Source organism: Gavialis gangeticus, unplaced genomic scaffold, assembly GCF_001723915.1.
Source record: "Gavialis gangeticus isolate Ggan-Ray unplaced genomic scaffold, GavGan_comp1, whole genome shotgun sequence".
NCBI lineage: Eukaryota > Metazoa > Chordata > Crocodylia > Gavialidae > Gavialis > Gavialis gangeticus.
This window is the reverse complement of record NW_017729032.1, coordinates 114,199,532-114,221,711: the sequence shown is the minus strand read 5'-3', so window position 1 is coordinate 114,221,711 and position 22,180 is coordinate 114,199,532.

Sequence of the window (22,180 nt, the reverse complement as noted above, 5' to 3'; positions counted from 1 at the left end):
CCAGTGGCCTCAGCCTGGGCCCTCCTGCCCATCCCCCTCCCCCGCTGTCCTGTGCTGGCCAGGGGGCTCTGCCAGGAGGCCCTGCAGCCCCCCTCCCCTGCTTCTAAAGTAAGCAGAGGCTTTTTTTCCCTTTTTTATCCTGTTCTTTTTCTGGGTTTTTTTTTTAAGTGATGGTGCCTGAGGTTGTAGGGGTAGCCTTGGGGGTCTGGGGATGCAATTTGCGGGGTGGGGCTGGGTGGGGTAGCCATTGGGGGGCTGCGTCAGCTCGTGGGGGATGGGGCCAGGTGGGGCAGCAATCAGGGGTATGTGGGCCTTGCAGGGGTGGTAGTAGCCCCTGCGGGGGCCATTTGGCCCCCCTTGGAGGGCCGTACACCTTGTGTGGGGGATGAACCCCCTGTTGGGGGGCTGTATCCCTTATAAAAGTGCCAACCCCCCCTGTTGGGGGTCTAAACCCCATTTTGGGGGGGGCAAACACAGTACATGTCCAAGCACGTGTGCTGAGGCAAAAAGCCCTGGCTCAAATTTGTACCACTTCTTTCTGAGCTGCTGCAAGCACATATGCTTGCATGTGTGGATGCGCCCATTGACTCCTCTGTGAAATCCTATGAAATATGAACTTTCATTTCTACCCAGGAGAACCTTTACCATCTTTTCTCTGATGCCTCTGTGTTTGTGCACAAAAGCTTGTAATTAAAGATTTTTTTTGCAAAAATCTTGTTGGTCTAATAAAAGATATCACCTCTGTTCATGAGCCCTGATTGAAAATAACTTTGCACTTCTGCTCATCCCCACAGAATCTGAGTGACTTTCATGTACAACTGCCATAGCTAAGTCCTTAGTGAGTTCCCCTCATACTAATCCATTTTAGGACTTCAATTTTTTACTATATATATTTATATTAATTTATTTGGAAGATCTAATTATTTTTCTTCTTTGTTGCTATGAGTTTTGCAATCTAAGGACGTGCATCTATAGTTCTAATTTCTTCTGTGAAATTAGTTCAGCTATTCTTCAACTGTTCTCTAGATAATGAAGGATGGAAAGGGAAATCTTGCCTTTTTCAGCTTTTTTGTTTGTTTGTTTGTTGCTAAAATTGTGCTTTCCTTAAAATCCTCCAACCAATTATAACTAAACTCAAAACACAGTTCCTATAGCACACCACTGGATATACTTTAAAAGTTGATACCTAGGCACATACTATTATTATTTATTTTAGTTTTTCATACAATATTTAGCCTAATGTGGCAGTAATCAATACCAAATTATTTAAAAATACAACATTCCTAATGCTTTGTTAAGTAAATTACATCTGATTAGTTTCATTCATTGAATGAGGTTATTTTATTATTTTTAAAATTAATTAAACATGTTTTATACGTATACATGTGTCTTTCCTGTTTAATATTCATTCGGTCAACTATCTTATAGATGCTCATAGGAAAAAAAGATAAGAAGATATTTAGAGGTGTGTATTGTGAGGGCACAGTCTATTTATTTTCCAAAAGAATAATGACTAGAATGATAGAGACCTGTAGAGAGATTTATAGAGATCAAATAAATGGAACAGAATGGCAGATCCTATGTGATATAGTATTCGAGCCTCAGGAATAAGCTATTCCAACATGGTGGAGAGATCAGCACTATGGCTAAGTACAAACAGTCAAGGAAGACATCCTACTTCTCTGGAGTAGGAAGTATAATTGACCATTAATAGGCATAACTGCCACTAATGGCAATCCTGTATCTGTGGATTGGATTCATAGATTCATAGATTCATAGATTAAGGGTCGGAAGGGACCTAGCAGATCTTCTAGCCCGACCCCCCGCCAGGGCGGGAGAACAATAAAAAACCCCAGTTGTCTTTCCTGCCTAGTGCAGCAGGGCTGGACCCGATGATCTTCCAAGGTCCCTTTCAGCCTCACAGTCTATGAAACTATGCATCTGTTTTATCTTTTTTTTCCTTGTAAATCATCCTGCCCATTTTTTTAGGATGGTTGGCATATAAATCAAATAAACAATACTTTATGTATTGCTATTTATATAGTGTGCAGGATTCAACATCACAGTTTTGTAGAATAATAATGTTAATACTTTTAAAACATTTTTCCTAGAAGATTAATACCATGTACTTGTACTACAAGTAGTAACCTCCTACTCTTAGCCTGAATGTAATTTCCCTTTCTCCCAAGTGTTCATAGATTCATAGATTTAGGGTTGGAAGGGATCTAGTAGATCTTCTAGCCCGACCCCCCACCAGGGCGGGAGAACAACAAAACCCCAAAACAAGAAACGGGACTCAAATGAGTCCAGCCAGGTAGGCATCCAGCCTCTTCTTAAAGACCCCCAGGGTAGGGGCCAGCACCACTTCCCTTGGAAGTTGGTTCCAGCTCCTAGCCGCCCTAACTGTGAAGTAGTTTTTGCGGATGTCCAATCTATACCTCCTCTCCATCAACTTGTGCCCATTACTCCTTGTTATGCCAGCGGGCGCTAGGGGAAACAGCGTCTCCCCCAAACCCTTCTGGTCCCCCCTAGTGAGTCTATAGACGGTCACCAGGTCCCCCCTCAGCCTTCTCTTGTGGAGGCTGAATAGGTTCAGGTCCTGCAGTCTCTCACTGTAGGGTCTGCCCTGTTGTCCCCGGATTGACTAGATCCTAAAGAGAATCAATCTGCTATGACCTTAGGTGATACTGGTCTTTTGCTCAGGAACATAGCTGAACCCCTTAGTCTTGTTCCACTGTTTAAGACATAGCTCCCAGTCATCAGCCCTGACTTGGCAAGACTGCCAGTTTCATCCTGCCAAGCTCAACCCCTCTAGCTTGGAGCTAGCTTTTGCAGCTGATAGTAGGGAGTATCATCCAGGCACCCCTACCTATGACTTCCTCCTCTCCTGTAACCACAACTCAGTCCTTCAGTAGAAAAACTCCAAAACAAAACAGTATCCTAACCAGTCCTAATTTAACATAACCATATCTGGGACTTCGGGGCTTGAGCCCTGCTTCTAAGGCTGGCTAGCTTCCATCCCTCCAGCTCCCAAGTACTTCTCTCAAGCTCGCATCACTCCTTCTGAGAGTGTCCAGTCCTCCCACAGTCAGAACCAGACTGCCTTCAACATAGTCAGGGTTTTATATGCCTAAACCCAGTCTTCTTCTGGTCATGTGACCAGATCTCCTGTACTCAGGGGCCAGGCACAGCTAATTGCATCATTAACAGCCTGCTCGTATTAGTCCTTGGCTCAGTCCATTTGTGCAGCTACTACTTGCTGTCATTTCTATCCCTGAGTTTCCTGCCATTTCCACCTTCCTAGTGACAGGAGCATCGGCTTCCTGTTACAGAAGGATAGAACCAAAGGGTGGCTGCAGGGAGGGTTGGCTAAACTCATCTCAATAAGGGGATTGATTGAGGGATTAGAAATTAAAATAAACTCTAATCACCTACTAGCAGTCCTTATTAAATAGTGTGGTGGATGTCCCTCAGTTCCTATTAATGTTTACTTTCCACCAATCAGATGAAGTTCTGAAGTCATTTTGGGATGAGAATTGTTATATAAGGCTCTGGAGATTATCCATAATAGATTTACAGAATTAGAAATAATAATAGCAGGAGATTATTTCAGGAATTGTAGCAGGAATAATAGCAGGAAATGACCAGTGGTGTCCCTCAGGGCTTCATACTTGGACCTGTACCCTCTAATATATTTATAAATGATTTGGATTCTGGTGTCATAAATGGACTGGCTAAGTTTGCAGCATCAAATTATGGGGAAGTGTTGTTAAACTAGAAGATAGGCTGGCAATTCAGGCTGACCTCTACAGGCTTGCAAGGTAGGCATTCAACATGGAGAAATGCAAGGTGCTCCAGCTCTGGAAAAAAAATCCACATAATTCTTATAGGTTTGGCAGTGCTATGCTCACCAGTACCATGACTGAAAGAGACTTGGGGGTCATGACTGACCACAAGATAAACATGAGCCACCAATGTGATGCCACAGCCAGCAAAACAAACTAAACTCTGGTTTGCATCTACCAATGCATCTCAAGCAAGAGCCAGGAAGTTATCCTCCCACTTGACTAGGCTTTGGTGAGGCTGTAGCTAGAGCAATGCATCCAATTCTGGGCTCTTCAATTTAGAAAGGATGTGGAGAAGCTTGAAAGAGGCCAAAGGAGAACCACACACATGACTAGAAGACAGGAGAACAGGCCTTATGAGGAGAGGCTGAGAGCCATGGGACTCTTCAGCCTGGGAAAGCGAAGGCTCGGGGGTGGCCTGGTGGCAGCCTATAAGTACATAAGGAGTGTGCATCAGGAACTGGGAGAATGTCTGTTTACCAGGGCACTCCACGGGAAGACAAGGTCCAACGGTCGCAAACTCCTGGAAGAATGGTTTAGGCTGGACATAAGGAAAAAAATCTTTACCATCTGAGTTCCCAGGGCCTGGAATAGACTCCCATGAAGATGTCATTAATAAAATATGGGGAAACCCCACTTCAGCCTTATGTGATCAGAAACTGAGAACCTTGCTATGTGGAAATTTTGGCCAGCTCCTGGACCTCTCAACATCTGGATTGTCCACACACGAACACCTGAATCTGGTCTTAAGCACTTGTTATGTAGCTCAAATTTACATGAATCCAGGGTAGGATTATTTCTGATCTGTTCTACTGTAGGCTATACATTAGTGTAAACAATTCATTGGCATTCCTTTGCCAGATGGCCCAGATTGGGCCTGTTGCCCTTCCCACCCTCCACAACACCTCAAATCTCTGCTCATTGCTCCTACCCCCTGCCTCCCCTTTCATTTATGTGTGGCTGCTGATGCTGTGTCCCAGGGGAACAGAAATGAAAGGGTTAACCTGACTGCTTGGCCACTGCTGCTCTGCTCTCTGGGCAGACTCAGTCCAAAGAAGAGCAGTGTCCCAGCAGCAATGGCTGGGTTGTAGGTGCTACATTGGGAGAGACAGATAGGCAGCTACAAGTAGATGGAGTAAGCAGGGGTAATCCTGAGTGGCAGGGAGAGCCCTGAGGATGGTGGAGAACTGGGGGAGTGCCAGGAAACAGGGGACAATTGGGGAAGCCTGTAATGGGAGAGATTCTTACCTTTCCATCCTCCAAGCCCCTGCTGGCCTGAACTTGTGACTCATCTGAACTTCAGTTAGCACTAGCTCCTATCAATATTTCTGTGACTCAGTGTAAGATATAACAAGACCCCAAATAAAGGTTGACAGTGCCTCTGCTGAAGACTGCATTGCCTAAGATAATTTTAGAATGCTTAAGAAACTGTGAAAAAAACAAAAATTACAGCAGTGTCAAAGATGTACCAGGGCATTCACATTTTTTATAACTAAATGTGCAAGTATGATAAATTATATATTAATAGAACCACATATGTGGTACAAGTGTAACTCATCTGAAATTCTGTCATTGAGGGGAAGTGACTATTTTCCTATCTTCCTAAAAATCCTTTGAAATTTATGGAAAGCTCTTCCCCAAAATCATGCACCTAGGCTTCAAAATAGAAGTAGTCAATAAAAAGAGAAGTCAATGGAATTCAATGGAATAATGAGTTACAAGGCAAACATATTGCCTTCTTCAAAGACACTTTCTCAAACAGCCTATCGCATATTCTCAAAGTGCAGAGAACCCCAAGGAGCAATTACACAGTTTGAAGCAGTTGTCCAACAGTTGCAAAATGCCTTCACAAAAGAGAGTACTTTTGCCTGGACTAACCACTCTTGGGAGCATGAAACCTGGTTTGATGAGAACTGTTCTCAAGCTAAGGATGACTTAAGAGATATTTTGAAGGAATACAAGTCTAATAACTTCTGTGCTAGCTTTTAATGGATGAAGAAGATTAAAAAAGACTACGAAAAACTGATAAATAAGAAAATGAAACAATAACAAATGAGGCTATGGGAGTAACTAGTAGACACAGGAAAAAAACAACACAGTAATTGTTGTTTCTGTCACATTATAGCCACAGGGACAGAAAATATCAACCTAATTCTTGATGCGCGTATCCCTAGAGATACATGGATCTTGTTTTAAAAAATATCTATATATAAGTGGTGGTGACAATGCAGGTGGCAACAATGGAGTGGAGGGCAGGGCGAGGACACCAGGGCAGGCCTTGTCCCCCTCTTCCTTTGTTCCTTGGAGGTGGCAGCAGTGCGGGGGGGTGGAGCGGGGTCAGGATTCCTTGGTGGGGGGCAAGGCCACCAGCACTGGTCTTGGCCACCCCTCCCCCATTCAATCATCACTGCCTGCATGACCGATGTGGGCCAATGCAGCGGTGGGGGGTGGGGGGGGAAGAGTGGATGCAACATGGGAGTGGCAGTGGTGGTGGGGGAAGGGCAGAAGTGGACCCAGGCCTGATGCGGGGGGAGAAGCCAGGTTGCTGTGGTGGTGTGAGGGAAACAGCGGGCCTGGCTGGGCACAATGTGGCAGTGGTGGGGGAGGGGAGAGGAGGGGAGGGGACGAGCGGGCCTCCTTTGGCCCAGGCCCATCCCCCTGCCACCACCAGGTCAATCTGAGCCCACAACTCCCCCCACCACGGTGGCCTGGCTTCTCCCCACCCTTGGCCCTGATCTTCCCCCGCAACAGGCCCGCTTGTCCCCTCCCTCTGCTGCTGCAGAAGGGATGGGAGGAGGGGGCCCAGACCGCAAGTGCAGGAGAGAAGGCGGGGAGTGGGCCCAGTTGTGGGGCATGGGGCTCTGGCCCTGCCCACTCCTCCTCCCCCCACCATCATTCTGGATTGGTAATTGGCTAGTATATGTATGTGTGTGTGAAATATATATGCACACACACACACACACACATTTCACTCTATTACACTGTTTTGGTGGGACATGTAAAGAGATCAACTAAAGTGACTAAGTCACATATGTTTATGAGTTATGAGGCTAAGTTGGCTAATAAAATAACACCCTAAATCTCCTTCTGTTTTTTCTGGAGGCAGCTTCTGTGTATGTCTTGGACCTGCTGCTCAGCATAGACATTGCTCTCTGAAATCTATTAATATCTACCATTCATCTGAGGATCAAGAATGCCGTGCTTGGCAGTTTCCTCTCTTGATATCTGCCTATTCTGGCAGCCATAGCAATTTTTACAGTCTAAGGTTTAGCTTTATGGATGTGCATAAAGCATAAGGCCCAAAACTTGGCCCCAAACTTACCTTGAATGACTAAATATGAACTTTGCAATCATTGCTGTGAAAGGGAGAAGTATCAGGTCAGGGGAATCTCCAGGGAAACAACCCATGACTCAAATCATTTCTTTTCATACTTACCTCAGAGGAAGAAAGGAACAGGCAGTAGCCTCATATCCAGAGTGCATGCCAACTCGAGATGGGGCCACACAGATTAGGAAGAAGGACTGTGAGCTTGAGTATGGCATGGAAATGAATCCCCTGCTTGGAGCCCACAAGCGAGAGTGGGAGGCAGGGCATACCTGAGAGTCCCCAGCTTGAAGCTGGGTGTGGAGAAAGAGATGCCAAGGGACATGGTATGCCCAGGAGTATCCTGCTCAGAGCCAGGGGGAGGAAGTAGGATGCTGAGGTAGGGGACCCACTTGGAGAGCCCCAGACCAGAGTCAGGAAGAGTGAGAGAGATGGCGAGGGGTGAGATGGATGAAAAAAACCTGGAGTTGGGATCCAGGGGAGGACAGCTGGAAGCAGAGTGACAAAGTACACCCGAAGAAGCCCAACTAGAAAAAAGAGAGAGAGAATCAGATGAGGAGGAGCATGGTAAACCTGGGGATATTCTATTTGGAGCCAGAGGGAGAGAGTCTCACATGGAAGGGCATTGCAGACCTGCACAGTCTCCACCCTGAACCAGCGAGGGAGAGAGAAGAGTGTAACTAAGGCTGGGAAGTTAACAGTGGGGAAGAAAGCCACGCAGCAAAACAGAGCAATATTTCTAAAAAGAGAGCAAAGAATTAAGGTTTGTGGTAGCTGCAGAAAAGGCCAATAATTGTTTATTCTTTTGTTTAATTTCCTTGAACTCTAAGTTGTACCCTGAAGGGATTCTCAGGGCTATGGTGGCATAAGGAAGGGGTGCATGGGATAGTGGTGCCCCATAGTTATAAATAGCTTTGTGTTGTAGTGCTGCGCCTGTGACAGCACATTTCTTTTGTTTGTTTTCTTGTGGAACATGCTCCCAGAATTAATATAAATCATTACTAAACATTAAAGTTGTGGTAGGCAAATCTCTGAATTTTCATCTGGGAGGGGCTAAAAGGGGTAACATCGGACCCCTTTTCCCTTATAAAGCAGAAGAGGAAGATGTCATCATGTAAGGGATATAAGCCCCATAGCACCCAAAGTCAGCAATTACCAATCCCCAGTTCGATTGCTGCTAAATGGCTGCCACAGGCCCCAGCTTGCTGAAACCCTGTGCATAGATCAGGGACCTGCATTCCCCAGGAAGAGCCGGAGAAATGATCAGAGAGCTTGGGGAAGCAAACAGAGAGCTTGGGAACTGAATCAAGAGTTGGGGAATCAAACTGGGAGCTAGATGTCAATATCAGAGCAGTCCTTCCCTGCTCTTCCCCCTCCCTCTCATTTTCTGTTTAGCTGCAAGCAGGTCCAGCTTCGAAACTCAAAACATTTTGAAATGTTCAAAATGTTTCAAGTGCCCTCATTTAGTTTCAAAGCTGTTTTGAAGCCTTTCATTTCATTTCAATTTCTGTTTTGGGCTCAAAACACATCAAAACAGATTTGAAATGAAACACGCATCACAATTTTCCACAGCTCTAATATGTATGCACACACATATATATACACATACACACACACATACATACACATATGCATATGTACATACATGTACACACACACACACATATACATATATCATAGAATCATAGAATCACAGAACTCCAGCTGGTCAGGCTGCAGCTGGAGTACTGCATCCAGTTCTGGGCACTGCGCTTCAAGAAGGACGTGGAGAACCTGGAGAGGGTCCAGAGGAGGGCCACTCGTATGGCTGAGGGCCTCCGTGGCCAGCCCTGTGAAGAGAGGCTGAGGGACCTGAATCTCTTTGGTCTCCGCAAAAGGAGACTGAGGGGGGATCTTGTGGCTGCTTACAACCTTATCAGGGGCCACCAGCAGGGACTTGGGGAAAGTCTGTTCACCAGGGCCCCCCTTGGAGTCACCAGGAACAATGGTCACAAGCTGAGGGAGGATAGGTTTAGGTTAGATATTAGGAAGAACTACTTCACTGTAAGGGTGGCCAGAGCCTGGAATAGGCTTCCCAGAGAGGTGGTGCTCTCACCTTCCCTGGAGATCTTCAAGAGGAGACTGGATAGGCACCTGGCTGGGGTCTTATGACCCCTGCCACCCCAAGTGCTCCTTCCTGCCCATGGCAGGGGGTCAGACTAAATGATCTGTCTAGGTCCCTTCTGACTCATTGATTCTATGATTTTTAATCTGAAAATTGGGTTTGTTTGCTTGTTTCTTTTAATCAGAGAAAACCAGGATCCCTGAAGATAAGACATTGTCTCTTCCAAAAATTGTAGACAAATATCAGTTAATTTATGCTTCCCAAAGGCATGGATGGACTAGTCCAATATAGTTCCCATGATCTACATAAAATAAAGACATTTGTATCTATCAATCAGAGGATCCCTGTTTCTATTAAGGCTACATAGGAAGATTTTCACATCACTGTCATGGGTAGCCAGATGGGCACTGGTGCTTTGGACATAAATAAGGGAAAATTTAATCTTGTCTCCTGTCTGTATTAGTAGCCAATCAAACAATCTGCTTGTAATCTGAATAGCACCAGCTGTCTGGGCATACTTCATAGTTTTCAAATAACTCTCTGGGGTGTTAGTAGCCAATAGTAGAATCGTGTGCCTCAGCTGAATGCGTAGGGATCCTCACTGCCTAACAGAGTATCTAGGGGTATCCAGAAGATTAGGCAGATCACAGTTCAAGTGGTGATGTAGGCTGATATATTTTTCTTTCATCTTTACAAGCAGATTTTTCTATATCTGTAATAGTATGCTTCCACTGAAAAACCATTGTACATGTTAACAGGCCCCATGTTAACAGGCCCCATTAGGTGAAAAAAAAAGATGACTGAGAAGGGAGCGGTATGAGGGATTGTTTCTTCCTTTTTCCTGACAGTGGATATGTACTGTTAGTGGGCACTATCTGTAATGCCACTGCTACTGTTCAGTAGGAATGAGCACAGTAGAGTTGGAAATAATCCATGCGCCTCCAAGGCTGCATATTATTGGTGGGTGCTAAGCAGTCATTTCTTCCTTATTTACTTACTTTACTCAGAACTTGTCCCTCTGAGTTCAATAAAATTCTCTTTTAGCCCAGAAACATATTTGTTTGTGGTGCAGAACGACAAGTACTAAATGACTGTGCAGTGCCAGCTGGGGCACACTTGTAGATGCTCCCAGTATGGGCTTATAATTTTTGAGCAGAAAAATCAAAACAAGACTTTCTCTTTGATCATGTAGGATATTTCTTTCCTAAGAATGCTCTGTCTGTTTTATCTTCTGAAAAGTGTAAGTATAGATATGCTAAACAAATAATTAGCATAGTTGTTTTTGCTGTTATTCTATTTTTTAAAATAAATCTTGTCCAAGGAAATCAAATCCCTTGACACATGACTATTTGGAACCTGCTTATCTGTACAAAGAAAAGATCCCTGGAGCTTTACAAAGAGAATGCAAGTTTTTATGTGATTTTATGTGATTAAGTTGGAATATGACTATTCCAACTTCTAGCTGAGCCTAAGCTGCATAAAATGAACTGTTCCACAATTACCAGACCAGTTCCACAGTTACCAGTCAAGTCTCCTATGAAATATAAGCTTTCATTTCTACCTAGAAGAACTTTTACAATATTTTCTCCTATGCCTAGAGAACAGTGCCTGTTCCTGAAATCTTGCAAATAAAGATTTTTTTTTGCAAACATCTAGTTAGTCTAATAAAAGATATCACTTCTACCATGACTTCTGATTCTGTAAGACAAGGGGCACATATGGGCCATGAGGGACAAAGTTAATATGAGGATTGGATTAGGACTGGAAGGAATCTGATGATGGGAGGACTGATTTGAACTCACGCTAGGACCTTTGGATAGTCTCCCTTTCAAAATTAATTAAGAATATTGAGGCATGGCAGGAAGGAAGGAAGAGGGCAGGAAAGAAGCTACATGTTTACTAGGGGGCATTGTGGCCTCCCCTGAGGGTCACAGCCCAGTTACAGGTACTTATCTTATTTCCCTTAATCCAATTCTATAGTTTTAAGTCACCCTACACTTTTTATCTCCTTGCCTTTTCCTTGAAAAGATTAATCAGATATGTAAATTTTTCCTTGATGTGTTTCATTAAAATGCTCATATATTTAAATGATGTCTTACACAGATATGTTGTAGGACTAGAATATCTATTTATATTTGGTCCACACATTTATATGTTAAAGAGAAAATGAAAGTCAACGCTGTATCTCCAAGTCATGTATGAATTAGATAGACTAATATATATTAGTTTTATAATACTTTTTTTTTTTTTACTCTGCCACTGCCTCTAACCTAAGACGCAGTCGGATCCTAAAATAACTATGTTGGAAGTTCTATGCTTATATGGAGACACAGTGAAGCCAATGAGATTTGAAGTGGAAGGGTTCAACCACTTTGTACCCCTTGCAGGAAAGGGTCTTCATACATCTGTCGTCAGAGTACAACAACAATTTTTTGATTACACCTTTTTCAAAGTATATCTAATTAGCATAATGTATTCTCATTTCACTGAACTAGAATATTTAAATCCTAATTTCATTAGCTGGTGTCTTGTTTAAACTCACATACTTTGTAGTAAGGATTGATTGAATCAAGGTATTCCACCCTGAGGTTATTTCCTAGATTGAAAAAATAAGTGTTTTTCTTCATTATATTTAAGTCTACTCGTTTTATTTTGAAAACTATAATTCTTATTAAAAGTAAGAATTTGCTACTTTTTTTAAGATACTTCATCCTAAATTTAAGAGGCATCTGAAAAAATAATGACCTTGGACCTAAATAGGCATACACATATAGGGTGTGTCTACACGTGCCTTTATGCACACCTAAACTTAATGCACATTAACCTAATGTACATTAAGGCAATTTAGGCATGCATCTACATGTACATTATAAAAGACATGATTTTGGAAATGTCCAAAGGCAGTACTGGAAGATTTTATCCAGTATTGAATATAATAATCTATTTTCACTTTTGGGAAAAGATGGCTACCCAGATAAGGGAGATCCTCAACATTCTCCTAAGATTGGCTTCTAATTTTTTTTTGCTGATAGCCATGACATGTATAGTTTCTTCAGAGAACAGAGACTATGTATATGGGCCAAGAACACAAGGAGGACATCCTCCTGAGGTCCAAGATGGAATAACACACCCTAAAGACAGCTCCAAGATCAATAGAGGAAAGAACAATTTCAATAGTGCCTAAAATAACTTCAAATCCACATTATTTTTGTGATTAAAAACAAAACACCTATATATATATATATATATATATATAAATCTTATTGGCAACAAAGGCACACTGCAGGGTCATATTCAGCTTATTGTCTACTATAACTCCCAGGTCCTTTTCTGCTGAGCTGCTGCCCAGACAGTTAGCCCCCAAACTATACTGGTGCGTGGGATTGTTCCATCCTAAATGTGGCACTTTACACTTGTTCTTATGAAATCTCATGAGATGGGTTTTGGTCCAATCCTCCAACTTGTCAAGCTCTCTCTCAATCCTAATACTACACTCCAGCGTACTGCTGCTCCCCACAGCTTGGTGTCATCTGCAGTCTTGCTGAGGGTGTACTCTATGCCATTTTCTAGGTCATTTATGAAGATATATAAAAAAATCCAGCCCTGGGGTCATGGACAACTGGTGCTGCCTTAGTGGGGGGGGGGGCAGGTGCCCCCGCCCCAGAGACCAGTCCCGCCAACTGGCAGGGGGTTCCCTAATAGCCAATCCCACTGCCTGGTGGGACCCCTACAGCTGATCCTAAGATGGCTGATTGCTGCGGCCAATCACTGCAGCCACTTCCGGGAGTGGCTATGGCCGCTTCTGGGAGCAGCTGCACCAGTGCTCCCATGTGCCCCCCAGCCATCACCTAAATAGCGAACACCTCCAGTCAGCAGGTGCACCGGAGCTCACAGTGGCTTCACGTGCACACTCTGTGTATCCCCTACACATCGCCACTGCCTGGGGCACGCTACTTGATACTGATTGCCAACTGGACATCGAGCCATTGACTACTACCCTTTGAGCCCAGCCATCCATCTAGTTTTCTATTCAATTTACTGTCAATTCATCCAACTTGTACTTACCTAGCTTCCTTTGCCTGTTCAGGCCACTGTCTCTCCCACCATGTCCAGTGCACCACTGCCCCTCCCGCTGCATCAGTGTGCTGAGGGACAGGGAGGAGGCCCCGCACAGGCTACTATGCCCTGGGCTGTGGGGGCTTGGCAACACAGGCTGCTTTGCCCCATGCCATAGGTGCTCAGCAAAACTGGAAGTGCCATGCCACAGTGGGCACTTCCGGCTTCCATTTCACCTTATAAGTTGGCATGCCAGTTAATAGAGCATGCCAGCTTGTAAGGTGCTGGATAACATGGCTTTTACTGTATATAAGTATCAGTTAAACACAATGTTTTATTGATATATTTATCAGTTGATTAATATTGATCAATTTATCAATTGGTAAATTTTCTTTATATGTGAAAACAATGTTGTATTGATATATTTACAATTTTAAAGCAATTTGGAAGCCTACCACTGCATCAATCACTATAATAATAATAATAAAAAATCTTAGCACATATAAATTTTGGCATTTGATTTGGGGTTTTTTATCATGGAAAATCAGAGTTCCCCTGCCCCTTAATACACAAGGTTGTGGGTCCAACTGTGGCTGTCCTCCCATGCTGAGTAGCCCTGATATGCCAGTGTCGTGCCCGTGCCATTGCCAGAGATGAATTAAGCTTCATTGGGGCCCTGGGCCTACCCCTCCCACCACAGTCTGAGCCCCTCCCCACCTTACCTGTGCCCTGCCCTGCAGCCATGGGTTCTGCCACCAGCTGGTGCAGCAGAAGCCGGAGCAGGATGTGCTGCCTTCTAGGCCAGGGGCAGAAGCCCCAGTCACTCCCACCTGCAGGCCCATGCTGGACCCAGAGCCTGGGGCTGGTCACACAGGACCCTATACATCATCTCCCTGTGGCTAAGCAGCATCAAGACTGTGGAGCTGCTGCCTGTTGGGTTTATGCAGCACAGACCGATCCCCAGGGGAAGTCCCTCACCCTGCCATGGTTCAGTCTGGCTGCAGTGGCACCTGGCAAATGGGCAGGATTTTGGCCAGGCTGGGCTAGGACCTGGCTATGCTGGGGCTGCCCCACCACTGGCAGGTCCCAGCCTTGCACCATGTCCTGCTCCACTCCCTGCTGCTGACAGCTCCAGCCACTCTCAGGGCTCCACAGCCTACCAATTGTGCATGTCCAGCCCAGCCTCTGGTTTTGTCCACACCAAGCTGTTCCTCTTCCCTGCCCCCCCTGTCCACCCTCCAGGCATCCTGTCAAACAGGGGCCCCTGGGCCCAGGCCCAGATGGCCTGTGCATTAATCTGCCTCTGGTCATTGCCCCTTGCTCCCAAGCCATAGCCCCTCCAGCTGTGCCAGTATCCCTCACTCCAGACTCACAATCCCCCAGGCCTTGATGGTGCCCCTTACCCTTGACCCACAGCACCCCAGTCCTGCCAGTGCCCCTCAGTCCTGACCAAGAGCCCCCTGGCCCTGCCAGTGCCTCTCAATCCCAACCCACAGCCCTCCTCATCCCTATTGTTGCCTCATCCTGACCCACTGTCCCCCACCCCAGCTTTCCCAATGTGAGGAAGGGAATGGGTGTGTGGGGAAGGTGCGGGGCATGTGCCCCCCCCCAATATTTCTGTGCTTACAGTGGGGCATGGGCCTGCAGCCAGGCTGGACCAACTCCAGGCAGGAACTGCTTTCTCAGCCCAGCAGGTGAGACCCAGCACCAGAGGGAGCACTGCACCATCATGGTGAGGCATGGAAGTGGAAATGGGAGCAGCAGCAGCAGCAGCAGTAGTGTGAAACTGCCCCCTGATGCCTCTGGGTGGCCATGGCTGTGTAAGTGGTTTCTGCCTAGAGCTGGTCTGGTCCAGCTGTAGCCCCACACCTCACTGTGGGTGCAGAAATCTCAGGGGGCATGTGCCCTCGCACTGCATCACCTTTGCCCCACCCACTCCCCAGTGCATGGCCTGTGCCCCTTCTTGTTCCACATGGCCTGTTCTTCTTCCCCCCTACTCCCGTAGTCTTGCCTGGAGGAGCTGCTCTCCACTGCTGCCTTGTTGTCATGTACATGTGTACATGTGCATGTGTGTGGTGTTCCCTGCCTCCTCCTGCTCTCCATAGCCCCTTTTAGGATGGAACTCAGCCAGCCTGCAAAGACAGAACTGTGGTTTTCTGTGTTTTTCTCCTTTAAAGGGGAAAATCCACCTTTTTTCCCTTTAAAAAATCCATACTTTTCTCCATTTTTCTGCAGTGAAAGAAAAACCCAGATTGCTGCTGATGAGATATGCTTACCTGCAAAATGTTTTACCATTATCAGACTCCTTTATGATAACATGACAGCAGTAAAACCCTTCACTATTAGAATTGGAGTCAAGAATATCACCTGGTTACATTTCAAATCCAAAAAAACAACATCTACATTACTGAGCTTCAAAACATTGATTACTGTGTTGTGCCTGCCCAATCAATTACAGAGCTCCAGATCTATCTTGACTGCTTCTGTACAGTGTATGAAATGTGTGTACTCAGTGTCAACTTCACAAAACCCCCAAACCAACCAGCTGCTCTTCCACGTATTACAATTACAGGGCAATCGAAAATGCTGTGTAATGTATACTGTAAGACAAGTACCTTAAAATATTCTTATTCCATCTACTCCTTAGCTTATTACTATTTACAGTTTTCCTCCCCATGGAAAACGATCTTCATGATTCCCCAAATTAGCTAACTGCTCAGGTCAAACAATTATAGTTTCCTTATGTTGATTTTTTTCAGCATTTTAATATAAACAAAAATATAACCTGGGATAAGCTATAGATAGATTATATCTGTAATGGTATACATTACAGCAGAGTAATTTACTTTATTTAATTTTAATAAACCTAGTGTAGGTGTTTATGTAAGTTTTGCTCCTTTGTCACACAGAGATAGGTCTATTACACTGTGGTAAAGTTGTGTCTGTCTAAGCCCTAAAATATATATACTCACCTATATGTACATATACATATACATGCACACACACACACCTACATATATATATATATACACACACACATATACATATAAATATGTGTATATGTCTGTGTGCGCACACACAAATACTTATAGGTTTGTGTATGTATTTAAAAAAAAATTAAGCTTCACTGGGGCCCTGGGCCCACCCCTCCCACCACAGTATAAGCCCCTGTCGAAAGCCTGTTTTAAAATTGTTCCCTTCCTGGAATTAAAACTGTCAAATCTGTAAGAATGTACAGTGCCAATTGAGAAGCTATGATGTAGTTGTAATCTTCATTTTAATTGTTTCAAAGAACATGTATTTGTAGATTTAAATTTAAATATAGAAACTATTTTCCCCCAAATATAAATATTTTAGATTAGTGTATGTAAATTGAAATGTTATTAGTTATTTCAAAGCAATTTCAGTAACTCTTAATAATTACAATTAAAAAAAATAATAAAAACGTGTTGGGAAAAAAATGGAGCTTAAAAAGATTTCAACAGTTTAAAAGTAAAACACCTAGATATAAACTCTGATTACCCATGAATCATATTAAACTAAAAGCTGTGAATCCTGAACATTCCACTCAGTATTTAAGAAATTCTTCCTCAAAAGAAACATCCAATCATGTAAGTGGCAATGATTACCAATAGATAGTTAAGCAGCTTAAGTCATAAATACATCAGTGTAAAATGAAACACTGTGATGGAAACACTATAAAGTGCAGTCATAACATGTTTAATATCCAGGTATATGACAGATATCTGTGTTTGTGCACTTTAAAGGTTAAAGTCAGAATGTATTGTGGATAAAGTTGGTAGCACCCCTAATTAATAATATTGCTTCATTCTTCTGTTAGAAAACTGTGTTTTTACTTTATTTTGTTTTTCCAAATTTTACAATTTGGGCTGAAATTTCCTATACTGGTTCTGTGCCATGAGATAATTTTCTGTTTTATTTTGTTTTTGCTTAATTTTAACTTGAACTTTACACTCTTTTCTTGAGACTATAATAGATAAACACGAGATGTTTTGACATATTACAATTGTTTTTAGAGCTGTTGCTGGAAAGAAAAAAATAATATCCACATGTTCTACACAAGTGAGTTAAAATTTTTCAGGGCATGACTTTTATATCAAAGACTTGTACTGTTTCCAAGAAAATCTGCCCAAATTATACATAAGCATTTCAAAATTCTTTGTACATACTCAATAGAGATTTCTTAAGTTTAAGTAGTAGATATTTCCAGTTTATCAAAGGACTAAAAGTGACCTTGTCAGTTCTTGAGTCTAGATCACTGAAAGGGCAAGCAACCATATAGAGACAAGAGGAGAAGATTTGTTTATTTGTTTTGCTCTTTGGTTGGGGGAGTGTTACCTTTTAATGAAAGAATTGAGCATGTGAGAGAGATGTTGGATATTTTTTTTGGCATAAAGTGCCCTTCAAGTTACATCTGAAGAAGGGTGCAAAAGATTGTCCAATATATCTCCCAACTTTTCAGTTGGTCTAATAAATTATGTTGCCTCTTGTACATTTATCATACATTTCCTAGATCATCATGGATACAACAATACCCAAACACTATTATAACCCAAATATTTTTTCAAATGTTTCCATAAGAACATCCAACTTGGTCTGTTCTGTATTCCAAAACCATAAAATGCCATATAAGCATCCTATAGGTTCTATGGTATAGGTAATAATTATTATTGTGATACTTCTTATTAATAATAAAATGATAATAAAATAATAATTATAATAAACATCTGTGGTGTGCCATAGGAAGAAAGCAGGGAAGAGAAGGGGACCACAAATGTTTTTTGTTTCAAGAAGTGGCAAAGCATTAGATAAAATGTGCCAGACTTATTTTAGGAACCAGACTTCACATCATGCTACAGAAGTAGGCATATATGTATATATATAGAGGGAGAGAGAGAGAGAGAGAGAGAGAAAGAGAGAGAGAAGTGTACAATGCTTCCAACACTTCCTCAGACCAGAGTGATGCTGGTCTTGGGCAGGCATGGGGAGTCTTTCCCCACATGCCCCACTACCCCTGGAGGCTGGGTGGAGTGGAGCACACTAGTCTGAGGAAGGTGTGGTGAGCAGGAGAGAGTGGGTGGCTGCAGGCTGGAATGTCTATATGACCCCATCTCCCAGAATTTTTTCTAGAAGTTTAAATTTCCCAGAAATTTCCACTGTTACAAATGTCACTTGTCAATCTCTCAATTCAAGGATGACCTCTGCCACAGCTCATTGTTGGGTCTTTAGGTGATTTAAGAGTCAAATCCTTGAGGCAAAGATCTTTCCACAGAAGCTGCAGGTGTTTCCACAGTGGAGAGTAGGCTGCAGGCTGGGTTTCCTCTCTTTTGCTATCTTTTCTGCTTAAAGGGCAAAATGCTTTACCTTGAAATGGGCTGCTGCTTGTTCAGGTTGCTGTATCTTTGGGGTCATTTGGCAGCCAACTCCTCCCAGCTTTTGATGTCAGCATCCGTTTTTTTGAGGGAGACCTTCAATGCGTCCTTGTAGCATTTTATTTGGCCATTACAAAATTCCAGACTGTTACTAAGCTGGAAGTAGAGCACTTACTCTGGAAGTCAAGGGTCAGGCATCCACACAAAATTTGTGGTCCAGAGAAGTTACTGCTTGAGGATCACCATTCTAGACCTGGACCTTGTTCTCCTTCCAGAGATTGTGATAAATAAAGACACAAAGGATTTTCCCAGAGGACGGACTTGCTCAACATATCCTGAAGTGGAAATGAAGAACCAGTCCACACCCTAACCTCTCTGGATTTTAGAAAAGTTGGCATCTATGTTTCATCATACATACCCATCTAAGATAAGTCCCTGTCATTAACACAGACCCACCCTTGTGATACCAATACTGCTTGTGGTCATTGTTCTCCATCATAGAGTTTGATAGCATCATTTTTTTTTAATGAAATGGTGGCAGCTCTAAGAACTTAATCATCATGGATCTTGGTTTTCTCTGATAAAAAAAATCCCTAATTTTTTAATTTAAAAAATTAACCAAAAGTAAATCCACATTTTTCCGTGATCAAAATGAAACATCACTAATGTAATATTATAAAAGCCTTAGTCTGTGTGTCTGTCTGTAACAATTTATATGTACTCTGATTGGTTGTCTCAGCAGGGTCAAAACAATTATATTATAAAAGCCTTAGTCTGTCTGTCTGTCTGTCTGTAATGATTTATTCACACTCTGGTTGGTTGCCTTTGCTCAGTGTCAGAACAGTTACCATATCTGGAGTCAGGAAGGAATTTTACTCCATGTTCAGATTGGCATGGACAGTGGGGGTTTTGCTTTCCTCTGTAGTGGGGACCATAGCCCTGTACCTGGGATGTCTTGAGCATATATTGACAACATTTCATAGAGTCAAGACATTGGCTATTGTGGTTCCCATGCTTTGCCTGTAGCAGGTTAGGTTGTTTGTTCTGTGTTGTGTCGGCATTGATAGTAGTGTATGTAGAGTTTAGATTATATATTATACAGGTTGGTTTGGATAGGGATACTCCTATCTCATGCATAGGGGTGGACTAAATGAACTCTGGAGGTCCCTTCCAGCCCAACTTCTTTCTATGATTCTTTGAGTCTTGAACAAAGTTATTTTGCAGGTCCCTTCAGGCATGGTAATACAGGTTTTGTTGTCATTTCTACCTGAGCATATGACTAAGAGCAAACAAGACTAGGGGCATTTGAACTCCAAGGCTATGGGCCTGGGGATTGCACATAGGATGTCTGCCATGGATTTTGGGTGTATCTGAAACCTCAGACCGACAGTCTTGGAGGGGGGGATACTTACTTAGTGATAGAGCCACAAAGAGAACTTGGCTCTTGGGCTTTGCCCAAGTGAATTTGGAATTTGAAACTTGGAACTGATTTGGCCCTAGTTTATACTAGATATAAGTAGGTGCAAAGTGCTGCTTAAAAGTGTGTTTGTGCAACACCTGTGCTAAAACTTGCAATCATTTTTAAAAAAAAGTAACATCAGTTCTGGATGAACTAAATCTATGAGTACTGTATGCAAATTGCTACATCTGGGGTCTGCCATTAGCGGGAGGTGGGGAGGAAGTTGGGACCAAGCAGAAAGCAAAGAGCTTTCTGATTCCCCAGAATTTTTCCCTGCTATAGCAGTAGAAGGGGACAAATTCAATCTCCAATAATTAGATTCTATACCTGGAAAATTGTAATAAATTTATAAATTTTCCATATAGAAAATCTAATTATTGGGGGGCTGTCTTAAAATCAGGATCATCTTCTATTCAAGTAAATATATATATATTTATATAACACCTTTACAACAATTAATATATATATTTCCTATTAATATATTAATAGTATCAGCTCTGCAGATCTTTCCTTTTAAAAGTTTCTCAGGTCTTCTACTTGTGCTCTCCTACTGTTTTACACAGATGAAAACATAATCTGTGTTGAATTTATCATCAGCTATAAAAAGGTTGTATTTAACAGTGTCTCCCAAAGAGGGTACTGAATGTGCAAAAATATGTCCTTTGTTTTTCTAAGAGCACCTGGCAGAACCCTGCTGATGTATCAAGCCTAGAAAAATATCTGGCATGAGACCTCTCTCCCAGAATTTCCTTCTATTTAAGAACTAGAAAAAGTTGCATGTTTTTACATTCTATTTAGTTATTTTGGATCTATACATGTGAAATATTTAGTCTATTTTTCTGTATTCTGTAATCCTGTGTATCTGTTCAATTTAAAATACGTAAAAAAAAATGCTTAGTTGATTTATCTTCTGTTAAAAAACCATCCATTGCTCCTATGGATAATTTTTCTGAGCTAATGGTGAAGTATTAATCTCCTTTGTCCACAGTGTGAAGACTGAAAGCAGTTGCAAATGCTTGGCAAGTGCTATAATCTCTTACAGCCTTTGTTTTTTTGTTCCCCTGAATGCCATAAAATGTATTCATTTCTGTTGCCTGTCATAGCAGCTTTATGTGCTGTGTAGGCCTTGCTGGACAGGCTTGATAGGGTTAAATCAGGAAAGCTTTCTGAAGAGATGGTATGCAAGACTGATTGATGGAGGGTGGTATGACATATACCTGGGGAAAAAAAACAGGAAGGTGGTTTGGAGTAGTGATTATAGTTGTTTCCATGATTACACTAGTTATGCTGCCTAGGTTCTCAGTTTTGCAAAGGACAATACAAGAATAACAAGTTAAAATTGTAGTGCATCAAGATTTAGGAAGCAAAGATAATATATGTACTAGATATCACCTAATTAGGAGAACAGGTTTGGCATGTATTTACTATTCTGGTTGGTCGGTAAACATGATCACTGGGCCATCCTTTTGGGGGGCCCTGTGGAGCTGGGCAGAGTGGCCGCAGTGACTCTGTGCCGCTGCCGGCTTTGCTAGCTGCTCACTACCCCCCACCCCCCACCACTGATGCCAGGTCCGGGGCACATGGGATCAGGGTGGGGACAGGGCCCCACATAGGCTGATTTGCTCTGGGCCTCACACCCTGCTCAGGGCCGCTCTGATCAGCAGGGATCTTGGTTTTCTTTGATAAAAAATCCCCATTTTCAGTTTTAAAAAAGTAACACTAAATCCAATTTTTCCATGATTAAAATGAAACACCACTAATATATATACTGATGTATATAGAACTGATGTTATATATATATATATATATATATATATATATATATCTTTACATTAGTGGTGTTTCATTTTAGTCATGGGGAAATGTGGATTTGGGGTTACTCAAGGTTTTGTTGTTGTTGTTTTTTTTTAATCAGAGAAAACCAGGATCCCTGGTGATCAGCAAATGTACCTATATAAACAGATTTCATAGATTTCATAGACATTAGGGTTGGAAGGG